General features: G+C 32.7%; 1 protein-coding gene across 1 annotated transcript in view; it reads right to left on the bottom strand.

The window, feature by feature from the left end:
* The window catches only part of LOC131663399 (protein will die slowly), a 128,638-nt gene that overhangs the window by 74,485 nt on the left and 41,470 nt on the right, over positions 1–12,683 (bottom strand). The gene's annotated exons all lie outside the window — the stretch shown is intronic.

Below are 12,683 nucleotides of genomic sequence, written 5' to 3'. Positions count from 1 at the left end.
CTGTGGTTTGATTAACTTTAATATCTCGAAATACATGTGAATTATCAAAGTGAAATATACCGCTTTTGTGCAAATCATAACACGTTTGTGGGCTTACATCCATTAAATATTCTATTGCGCCATTCTCTATTATGGAATTATGTGAATGCATTCCACAATAATAAACAATTCGGTCTACTTGGACTTTACATTGAATCACTTGAGCAGTTTCATAGTTATTTAACTGTAATAATTGAATGTATTTTCTTGTTACGTTTATTTTTGTAGAAGGTATTTCACATTCTTCCACGTTTAATAAAGATATAGTTGTTATATTAAAAGATCTTGCTTCGCAGTCGTATCTTATGATGGCTGTAACTGGATTAGTTATTGTTAAAAATATTAGTGATAACAGAGAAGAATGCATCATGTTTTCGGTTCTGTAATCAGAAAATATTTCATTATATGTTCCTTTTGTTCAATTATCTATTGTTTGTTTCATAATATATATATTTTCTTTTATGATTTATCTCATTTTATTTTATATTATATTATATTTTTCCTCTCTCCCTTTTTTTCTATTGTGGCTTATTTTCTTTGGTTGATTTGTTTATATGTGAAATTCGGAGTCTATTTGAATGAACTATTTTTGTGCCCCTTTTAGTCTCTATTTTTACATTATGTTTTGGAAGAATACCACGTATTTTATAAGGCCCTGAGTAATGATCCCCGAATTTCCCTGGTTTAGGTCCTGATTTTAAGAAAACGTAATCACCTAAACTAAAGTCTTTTGGATTTATATGTCCATCATAATATTTTTTTGATTTTTTTTAGAGCTAACTAAATTTTCGTAAGCTAATTTTCGTATACTACATAAACGCGCAACTAAATCTACTATATATCCTTTATATGTAGGTAACGTATCGCTTTCACGAAGGGGATTATTTGAGGGCATTCGAGCTAAGCGGCCAAATACAACTTCATACGGCGTATGTTTGGTACTTTCTTGTACACAGGTATTGTAGTTTAGGATAGCTAGGTCGAGCCAATCATCCCAATCGTTGTCAAGATCGGTGTATTGCTTTAAGTACTCAATTAATACGTGATGAGATCTCTCTAGGGAACCGTTCGACTAAGGCATGAATGCTGTGGTTTTTAATTTCTTTATTTTGAATCGCTTGGAAATACGCGTCATTAGTGAACTCAAAAAATTTCTGCCTTGATCAGTAAGCACAGCTTTCGGACATCCAAAAACACAAATGAATTTCTTAAGAAATGCGTCCGCTATTGTTGATGATAAGGGGTCTGCTAATGGGACAGCTAGACAAAATTTACTTGATTGATCCGGTAAGGTTAAAATGTATTCATTTCCTTTTATTGTTCTTTTTAGAAAGCCTACAATATCCATAGCAATTTTATCAAACACTGTAGCACATGTATCAGTTATTATCATAGGTTGTTTGGTCTGTAAACGAGTTAATTTCTTCAATTGACATTCTAGACACTGTTGGATTCGCCTTTGTATATCGTCTTTTAGATTTTCCCAATAATATTCTTGTCTGATCCGGTGAAAGGTTTTTGAAACGCCACAGTGTCCTCCAATTGGGGATTTATGGAATTCATAAAAGATTCCGTCGCGTTGTTCTAAGGGTACATACTCTAACTTATCTGTACAAATTATTAATTTTATTCCACTATTTCTATAGACACTATCTAATAAATACTCTATTTCTGACCACCTATTTTTAAAGTAATATGTATATAATCCTTAATATAAGTTAACGATTCTGGGCGGTCTCCTCGTATGCAGAGTCCAAATTGATGATAGTTCTTCTTCTTCTTTTCTTTTGAAACTTCACCCACTTGTAAGATTAGCTTAGTATTAATTTTCTTAATTTCTATCAATTTTCGAGTGCCTTCATCACAAGGTTGTCCATTGCTGCTTATAAAATAAGCAACATTGTCGTTGCGCACAGTATGGCTTCTTTAACCTTAACTATATTAGCCGTGTCGTTGTCGTTATTTACGGACTCACCCGAACTATTATTCATTGAGTCCTCTTCGGAATCAGTATCTTGTATATTGTGAGGTAGATTCTGATTGGGTTGCACATGTATTTTGGGTATAACTCGTACCTCACCTTCAAGTTCACTATCGTCTAGATCACTTTCTACGTAATCAGGTATCTCATTTCGAGTTCTTTCGGGGTAACGTTTTGAAACAACTTCGACAGTTTCAGGTATGGGCAACTTCTCTACAGGAGGTGTTCTTGGGTGTGGGATAATATTTTTATTATCATTATTAACAGGAATTTTCCGGGGTCGTCCGCGTGGACGTTTTATTGGTTTGATTTCTTCAGTTTCCTTTTGAACTACCAAAGGGTTAGATGACTGTTTCATTTGTTGTCTTTGCCTTCTAGTAACTACATTTATTTCAGGAATTTGATGAGTTTTATCTGCTTCGGTGATTACTGATATGTAACTATTATTCTCTTGTGTTCGTATTTTCCGTCTTCTAAAAGGAATGTAAGTGTCTCCTATTTTGATTGTCTTTGTGTCAAAATTAATACTTGCTTTACTGGAAAAAAGGGAATCAGATCCTATTATGCCTTCGCAATTAACAGGAAAATCATTTTGTACAATATGGAATTTCATTGGCATCTCAAATAATTTCAGTGTTATTGATCCTAAAGTTCTATGGGTTAAACCATTAATATCTATTAGGTCAATTTTATCGGTCTCATCATGAATTCCTGAAGCATACTTTTCCTTTATTAGACTCTGTTCAGATAAACTATTAATCATATACTGTGTCCATCCGTATTTTGGATTATATATATTCAATAAAGGAGGTTCTTCGTCAACGAGTGGCGTATATAAATTATAAATTTTTCTATATTTTTGCATGTTACTATCACTAACAACAGGTTTTACTGCGTTACTTTCGTTTATGCTATTGTTATTATAGTTTATCCTCGTACTGGTGTTGTATAAGAAATTTTTACCTATGATTCCGTGATATAGCATTTGACAATTTGCAACAACATAAAATACAATTTCATTTCCGACTATTGTTAACTTGACAAATCCACATTCTTGATAATCATCTTCAGCAAAAATACTCTGCATGGGTAAGATATTGGACATTTAGATAGGTATATCGTCTGGTACACAACAGGATTTAATGATATTGGTAGTGGAAGTAGAATCAATTAAGAATTGAAACTCTTCACCTGTTTGTTTGCTAATATAAGAGTAAATTAGATTCTTGATTTATCTATCATTCTGACGTATATGTTTTACATTAACTGGTTCTATCGGATTTCGTGATAATGCATCGGCTGTCGCATTGGCTTTACCTGGGCGATAAATTATCTCATAGTCATATTCAGAAATTTGAAAATGCTATTTCAAAACCCTGGTGTTGAGATCGGCTGACTTAAACCAAACTAAAGGTTGGTGATCAGTAATAATAGTGATTTTCCTTCCGAAGACATATGATTTGAATGCTTTGATACTGTGAATAATTGCAAGCGCTTCTTTTTCGTAAACCTCGTAATTCAACTCCGGAACACGTAGTACTCGAGAGGTGTATGCGATAGGTTGGTCCGATCCAATAGTGCCTTGTGAGAGTATTCCTGCTATTGCAATCCCAGAGGCATCAGTACGAATTATGTAATCTTTATCAAGGTTTGGGAATTGTAATAACGGAGCGCTACACAGCAACTCCTTAAGTTCACAAAATGAACTTTCGATTTTATCTGTCCATTCAAACACCGTATCTTTTTGCAAAAGCCTGGTCAAAGGTTTAGCAATTTTCGCAAAATCTTTAATGAATCTACGATAATAACCACATAACCCTAAAAATTGACGTACAGCTTTAACCGACTTTGGTCTTGGGAATTCCTTAACTGCTTCTATTTTTTTCGGATCTGGATCTAGACCGTTTTCACTTATTATATGACCTAAGTAATTAACTCGTCGCATTAAAAATATGCATTTTCCAATCTGCAATTTCAATTTTGCTTTTCATAATCTTTCAACCAACATTCGGAATTTGCGATCATGTTCTTCAAGTGTATTTGCATATATAACTATATCGTCTAAATACACGAACAGATCTAGCCCTTGAAGTCCGCGGAGCAACGTATCCATTAAACGTTGAAAAGTCGCGGGTGCATTCTTCAAACCGAATGGCATACGCACAAACTCATAGTGGCCGAAAGGAGTACTGAAAGCTGTTTTATGCTCATCTTTTGGATGCATCTTGATTTGGTAAAATCCCATGGCGAGATCGACCACGGAATAGAATCTAGCACCTCCTACTTGGTTAAAAATTTGTGTAATGTTAGGTATTGGATACGAATCAGCAATTGTTTTTTCGTTCAATCCTCTCATGTCCAACACCATTCTTCCATGACTGTCTGTTGCCTTAGGTACAATCCATATGGGGATATTGTATGGTGAAATAGATTCTTGTATTATACCAGCTTTTAGTAATTTTTCGACATGATAGTTAATCTTATCCTTCATAGCGTGAGGAAATTGATACTGTCTACTATTTACTGGTACATCATCGATTGTTCTTATCTCATGCAAGACAAGATCGGTTCCTGGTAACTTGTTGCTAGGAAGATAGAAGACATCTCGTACTTCCTTAATGAAATTAACAATGTAACTCTTTTCAGTATCGTTCAGGTGACTTAAATCTAAATAATCTTCTATGCTTTTATTACTATCTTCGTTGGTTTCATCTAAGATTACGTCGGCTATCCCTAAATCATTATCTATATCTTCTATATCTAATTCCTCATTAACGCTGTCTTGTGCAATACTATAAACGTGTCTGACGGCCGAATTAAACGGTACTCCAAAATCTAAGGGTATCAAAATTCGTTTAATATTCTGTCAAACTCGTCAGGACTAAGCTGCATTTTATTGACTTGTGGTCTTGGCATAATTTTTCCGAGGTCTCGTTCTAATAATAGAGGTACAACAAAGTTTTCTCCTCTAAAATTATTGAATCCAAAGTCTATAATAGTTTTAGCTTCTTCGAGAAATAAAGCGCCTAATATTCCTTCGTAAGTCATTCCAAAAGCATCATCGACTACATACAAGATAGTGTAAGTGTCAAATATCCTTATTTCGGTTGTACCGTGGGTTGATATTATTTCTTTTCCTATTCCTCGGACTTGCGTTCTTTGCGTGGTATCAATTTCATTTCCAGGTGACAGAAGACGTTTCTTTATTATATTGCCTTCGGACCCGGTGTCTATTAGGAAGTATTCTTTGGTTCTAGTTGATGGATTCAAAACTTTGACTTTTGGAGAAACCTTTTGTATTGCATTAATACTAACTTCTTCTATTTCTTCTGTACTATGTAAATAACAAAAATTGCTACATTAAACATTATTTTCTTGAAATCGTATGACATGATCTCCTACAATAAATTGTCGCGTTGCGAAATTTATTACAGAATTGCTTTCTGAAAAATATGTAGCCCCTAAAACTACTTCACAAGGTATTGGCAAATCATCTGGTACTAGTTGAAATTCCGTCGGTAAACCAAATATCGATAGTGTAATTGTTCCTAATGTGATAAAGGCCTCTGAGCCTATTCCTTTTAACTGTTTGCATTTAGTACTATTTATATGTTCTGTGTAACTTTGAATCAGTCCTATTTTCATTATGTTAGCTTCTGAGCCTGTATCAATCATAATTTGAAATTTGATATCACCTAAGAAGTTTGCATTAATTATTGGGACTTTAGCTGAAATTTTTGGTTCATTTGTTACGGTATAAGACTGAGCGATATCTCCGTCACATGTAATTGATGCGCTTGATTCGAATTGATCCTCTGCATCGCGCTCTGTTGAGAGGACAGCTGCCCGTTTCCCTGAAACTGATGGCGATATGGTTGTCTTTTTGGACAATTAGCGATATAATGGCCTGGTTGCTTGCAATAAAAACAATTAGTGTTTGGAGTAACACTATTACTATTATAACATTCTTTTGCTGAATGGCCTGACTTACGACAAACTTGGCAAATAACTTCTGTATCACGGTTGTTGCTTAAGTTTTTGCGACACTCTTTCGCTGAGTGGACAGGTTTATCACAAATTTGACAAATAACTTGATTTATCATTCTTATTTGTGTTCGAGTTCGGCAGTCTGCAGCTATATGACCGTTTCTATTACATATTTGACATTTGAGATGTGTTCGACAATCACTAGCAACGTGACCTTTCCTATTGCAAATTTGACATGTTGTAATATTATTCCTTAACTTGGAGAAGCATGAATTTTCTTCGTGACCGACCTTTTTGCAGAAATTACATCGTTTATTATTACTTTCTCTAATTATACTATTGCAATTTAGGGCATTGTGGCCTTCTTTATTGCAATTTTGACAGAGGGTTATTGATCTGAAAGAACGAGAATTATTAGAGGCTCGTGCTCGCAATGTTGATTGTAATTCTAGGTCTTTTTCGACTTTTATGGCATTCTTTAGCGCATTTAGGATGGTGGTGTCACTAGGTAAATTTAGCCGAATTTCAGGCTTTAGTCCTCTTCTAAAGCATTCAAATATGTTTTGTTCAATTATCTGTTTTTGTGTAGGCGTTAGAGATTCTAGATTCTCTTCTTTCTTTTTGGCTTCAATAATTTTACTATTAACAGTCGTAACCTATTTCCAAAAGTTAATACCTTTTCCTCGTTCCTTTGAAACTCATTGCCTAATTCACCTAATAATTGATTTAATGTTTGAATGGGACCGAATATGTCAGCTAAATGGTTTAACAATTCATCTACAGTGGAAAATGTTAGTCCTACTACTATAGCACGTGCTTCTCCTTCTAATTTCGATCTCAAACATTTGGTTAAATTTTCTTCTATGTTTGACGGTATTATGCTTAATGCCTCTTTGCATCCTTCTACAAATTGAGTCCATTGGTTTGGTCTTCCATCAAATGTTGGCACTACACTTAATGCATCATTTAACGATACTACATGTCCTGGTAATGCTTTGGTTTTGGCGTATATTTCTGCTTTGCTATTATTATTGATTTTCGGCGGCATTTTGTGATAATTAATAAAAGGGATCGGTAAATCAATAATAGGGTCGCTTAAGATATGTGAAGTGGACGCAGTTTCGGCTTGACGCAAAGCTCTGTTGGAATTAAAATTTGGATCTAAAGCAGGGCTGTCTTGAATATTATTTAAATCAGGGAGTGACTTGGTTGATCGCCTTAGACCTTCGCCAACTTTACTAATTGTCCAGCTAACACTCGAGGTTTTCGACTGGCTGCGTGTAAGTCGCTTATCCTTGTTTTCGCTCATTAATAAATATACTTATATGCATTTATATATGTCAGACAGAGGGAGAAGTTAAAAAAAATGAAATTTGTACTAGAAGGTGTAAATTTATTTGATGTTTTATTTTGCTAAATATTACAAGATATATATATTTTTACATAATTTTATGTTGATAAATCGTTAAGTAATTACAACTTAATTAAGGAATTTTTATAATCTTTTATTATGCGAAAAATTTGTCTACTCTAGATATCGGCTCACTAGCAGAGAATAAATTGGGAGAAGCCTTACAATTTACATTTTTTTTGTTATCAGTGGTAAAGTCGGACTTAAAAGAGCTTTGGGGATAGAAGGAGGCTCTGAAGATTTCTTTTGTATCTTAATTTTTTTAATCGCGCGCAAGGATCTTTGTAAAACTTCGTAAACTTCCGGGTTTACTTGCGTACCGTCACTCAAGGTTTTTGTTGAAGTTTTGTTTCGTTGAATTTTAATTGAGATATCATTAATATTATAATTCTTTTTCAAGCTCTGATTTTTACAAATTGGAATTTTATATCTCTTCTGCAATTTTTGCTGACATCTAACGCAATGTTCTAAATTTAACAAATGAGGGCATAGAGATTCTCGAAATTTAGCGACCTTTCTCTTAAATTAAATTGATTATTAACTAAGGGCGCAATATGTTGTGGAAACTCGGATAACTCTTGACTTTTTGGTAGTTCCAAGCTTGGTGTAGAAACAATATCCACACGACGGATTAATTCCTTTTTATCCTAGGCGAATTTTGCGTTCAACCCGCTCTCATATACTTCCTTGGTCAATCCAAACTCATGCTTGTTGATTTCTCTTCGGAGAGCTTTACGTTGCGTTTTGGATAATCGTTTTTTAGCGGTACTGTACCTAAATTCCACTATAACAAGTCAAAAGAAAAACCTATCATTTATTAAACACAAATTTTATGCAAAAACTATAACTTATTTATTATTCTACTTATAATCTCAAATTCTCAAATGACTTTGCTAATTTATCTATTTTATATACTAAAACCCTTTTCGTAATTGTATTTCTATTGATTAATTTGTTGTTAATTTTTACTTGTTTCCTAAGATTTCTAACCTGTTTCTTTAGGGCAGTATTTGTTTTGATTAAGTCTACACAAATATTTCCCAAACTAGCTATTTGTTCAATTCTATGCTTATTTTCTAATTCAAGTTTCGCGACACGTGCGCTAAGACTACGACCGTTATTGTTTGTTCTTGTGATATCGGAACTATGATTATTAACCCTATCAATTACGGATATTTGACTGTCCTTTAAATGTGTAATGTCTTCGATTAATTCATCTACCGTGTCGACTACTTCGTTAGAAAAAGTATTAAAACTTACGAACGGTAGTATTACAACTAAACGAAAGACCAAAAATCTTATCTATCTAACAACAAAATTTTATTAAAATAAAAACTTATTCGTTAATCTTTCCCTATTTCTAAGTAAAATAAATGTATACTTTTAGTCAATAATTTTCAAATACGAATTCAATTTTCAATAAGCACCGGTAATTTGTAGTTAGCTACAATTTTGTAATTTTTCAAAACTTACTTCGATAAAATTAATTAAATATTTAATTATATTTAATATATTTAATTAATTTTATTAATTAAATAAAATAATTAAATAATTAAAATAATTAAATAAAATTTATATAAAATTAATGAAAGATATATTTAATTAATTTTATTAATTATATAAAATTAATTAAATATATCTTTCATTAATTGATTCTTTTTCTATATTAAACTCAAGACGGATTTTATTCTATCTATATTGATTGTTTTATTCGTTTAATCAATTTTCTAAAAATTCCTCAGAATTAATTTTTATTACTAATATATTCCTTTCTGGTTAGCGTTAGTTTCTGTCTAGTTTTCTCTTCAAGACCAAGACTTTTTTTTTCTGACAATTTTCCTATTCTGATTTATAATTTTATTTTCATAAAAAATGATTCCTCTCAGAAAACTTTCTTCAAATTTCAAATACTTTTCAAATCCTTTTCTTAAACAACTTAATTTTCTTTATTTTTCTCTAACTCTTCAAATTTCAATAATTTTCTAAATTATTTCACTATTCTTTATTGCAAAATAAATTCCCATTAATTTTCCAAAAATTTCCTAAGTTCAATCCAAATAAACTCCAATTAATTTTTACTTTCAATTTAAGCTATCTTCTTGTTTAACACAAAACTTATTTTCTATTTTCTCAATTAAATCAGTGATTTTCTGACTAATAAATTTGTATTCTTGTTCAAAAAAAATTTTATTTCTTTACTATATTTTATTCTTCACAGATTTCAAATTCAACAAACTACTTTAAGTAGTATCTATTTTTAATTTTCTTTTTCTCTAACTGATCACTGATATAATTCAAGAAAGGAAAGCCCTAACAGTTTTCTTGCAACAATTTAATCCCTCCGGGGACACCACACCAGACTCATGCTTAATGTGTTCTTAAGGAACTTTAATGAAAATTCACCAGACTCACGCTTAATGAATTTCCAAAAAAAAACGGATTGCTTATAGAAAGAAAAGGATAGCCAGATATAAGGTTTTACTTACTTTTATTTTATTTAATTGTTTAATAGTAAGGCTGCGCTCTCTCTGCTCTTTGACCTCTTTCTCTCTATCTTTCTCTATATTCTGAATATAGTTGGGTGTCTTCTTGATTGAATTTATTTTTGTCGACTTCTTGGTAATATAGTCCAATATTTTCTTCTCCTATGTTTCCTCCAGCACTCACTCACTGGTAGTCACTTCTTGTTATGCACTTCCTGGTACTCACTCCACTTCACTCCTCCAGTCTTGTACAAAGCTTTTTATAAGTAGTGGGTGGTTGGGTGGAAATCCCTTTCCTCAGGCCCATGAAGCGATAACGGCCAAATTTTGTATTGGTGGGAAATTTTTTAATCATATCTAGGATTTCTTTATTGGTCTGTGGGCGTGAATTTTCAGAGAGAGAAAGGGCGGTCCCTTTTTAACTTGGGCCCTTTTCTCCAGAGATGGCTCTCGGAATGCCACTTTAACGTTATATATTATAGTAACGCTATAGTTTATAATTACTTATACAAAATCGTACTAAACTTAGTTAATTTTTAACGATACATAGTGATTATTACAATAACTCAATTACTATAAATATTTAGAAAAATCCAAACCTTCTATGATTTATTATAAAATATATTATTGTTCTAATATAAAATTATTTATTGGTTATTTGGTGACTAAAAGATGCGCATTATAATAACTTATAATAACCAAAATTGATGAAAATCTATTTAATATTTCGGATATTATCGTAGGTTCCAGTCAACACATGCGCGTGGGACAAAGCAAGATAGAGCGTTGATTGTAAGGCCGAGTACGCAGGTTCGGGCCACTATCAAAGTTTAAACACTTTATTTCGAATGCGTTTCCATCGTGGAAAATCAGGAAGGTTCCCACGCCGTTCGTCATATTTTATAATTAAATTAATAAAAAAAAACTAAGTTACGGCTAGCCGTTACACTTCTAACTGCGCATTTTCCTTCATTACAATTTTTCTTTGTTTCACAAGTTTTTAGTGAATGGTACTTCTTTTTCTTTGATAAATATTGTCGACTAATCTCGAGAGCAAATTCTTTTGTACCAACTTTTCGACTATTTTTGTTGCACATGTTGTACAAAACAGTAGCATTAGTTATGGTTGATTGAATCAAGCGTTGGAAAATAACGCATGTCCACTTTTTTGATCTTATTATCAGAAGGAGTCTGTTGCAATGATGATCATGTACATCTACGCCCCCCATAAATTTATTATAATAAGTGAAAGCATTTGGATATTGTAAATCGGTTTTTTTCTTCTCAATTTTATCGTAACGTTTAACAGTTGATAGTGGAGTGACACCCGCAGCTGTAGAAAGAGTTGATACAGACTTTGAATCAACAACTGTTATGAAATTCATTTTACTGCCTTTTTCATGTTTCACAACATAAGTACCTTTAGGAGCTTTTTTATCTATATCATTTTTTTCTGCAACTCTGTCACTTCTAACTGTTCCAGTTGCTCTAAGACCAATTTATTTTATATGAACTAGTAATCTAGACTTGTGAAGAGGTTATCAAAATAAATATGGTAAAGAGATATCTTTCTAGGTGGAGTACTGATAAGTAATTGTTGTAGCATTCCAAGAACGACGTTACTCCCTTGAGCACAGTTGGGCAAGAAATCGGATGCATTGAATTTCTTTCCGCATTATATATCGCAATCAAATAAGTAGCCATCTGCACTGCATAAAGCCCACACCTTTATCCCAAATCTAATAGACTTAGATTTTATAAACTGCTTCAGGAAATTCCTTCCAAAATATTTCACCATCATTTCATCGATGGAAAGAGCTGTTGAAAAAAATCCAAATTGTCTGATGTTTTTTCTAAAAATATTTAGCATCTTTCTTACTCGCCACACTTTGTCATTATCATCCTGATCTTCAGGCATTGAGTATTTTATAGACAATTTTATTTTTTCAAATTCATGCCTCGACATTGCTGATATCACCACTTCTGATTTCAACATAGGATCAGTAGACCAATAGTCTCTTTGAGATAGCCTTCTATTGTAAATGGTGTGTATAATTATGCCAATGAAAATGTTCAATTTATCCTCAGTGAGGTTATAACCGTTAGCGAGAGTAGAAGATATAATGTACTTTTTAAATTCTAATGAAAAAAATAGCTCGAACAGTTCAATAAACGAGTAAGATGACAATTTAGTTGTATCTTTTTCAGAGAGCAGTATTTCATTGGACAAAGTTTCGTTGAAAGAGTGTTCCTCCGGTTCCCATCTATACTGATAATTATTCTTCAACTTTTTCTGTGTTGTAGAATAATTACTCAATACTTTTTCGTAAGATTCATAATGCATAAAACTATCAACTTCCGAATCACTGTTACTAGCCTCAGAAAAGTTATCATCTTCAAACTCATCACATCCATCAGATTCAAGAAAATCCGAGTCTTCAGAATCATCAGGATTCGGAATGTAAACAGCATCAACAACATCGTCCTTTTCTATGGCTTCTATTCTTTTTTTCTTCGTACGCGTTACTATCGTTGATTCAATAGCGTGTTTTTTCGTAGGATCAGGCTCACAAATAGGATCAGTTTTCCTTTTTCTAGGCATATTTCTTAGGTATTCAAATTTTTTGAAAATCAAGAAAATATATTATACACTGTATACCGGTATTTACAAGCATTGAGAGCGCAAGTCCGCTGGGATGGTCCTTTACATACGGTTAACAAATAAGACAGTAATTTGTATGTTGCACAAAAATTGTGTAACACGAAACAAAAAGGTGATTGA

The sequence above is a fragment of the Phymastichus coffea genome, unplaced genomic scaffold (genome assembly GCF_024137745.1).
Source record: "Phymastichus coffea isolate CEN01 unplaced genomic scaffold, Cenicafe_Pcof_1.1 PCOF00035, whole genome shotgun sequence".
Taxonomy (NCBI): Eukaryota; Metazoa; Arthropoda; class Insecta; order Hymenoptera; family Eulophidae; genus Phymastichus; species Phymastichus coffea.
The sequence above is the reverse complement of the archived record's forward strand: the minus strand, read 5'-3'. Positions and strand labels throughout refer to the sequence as shown.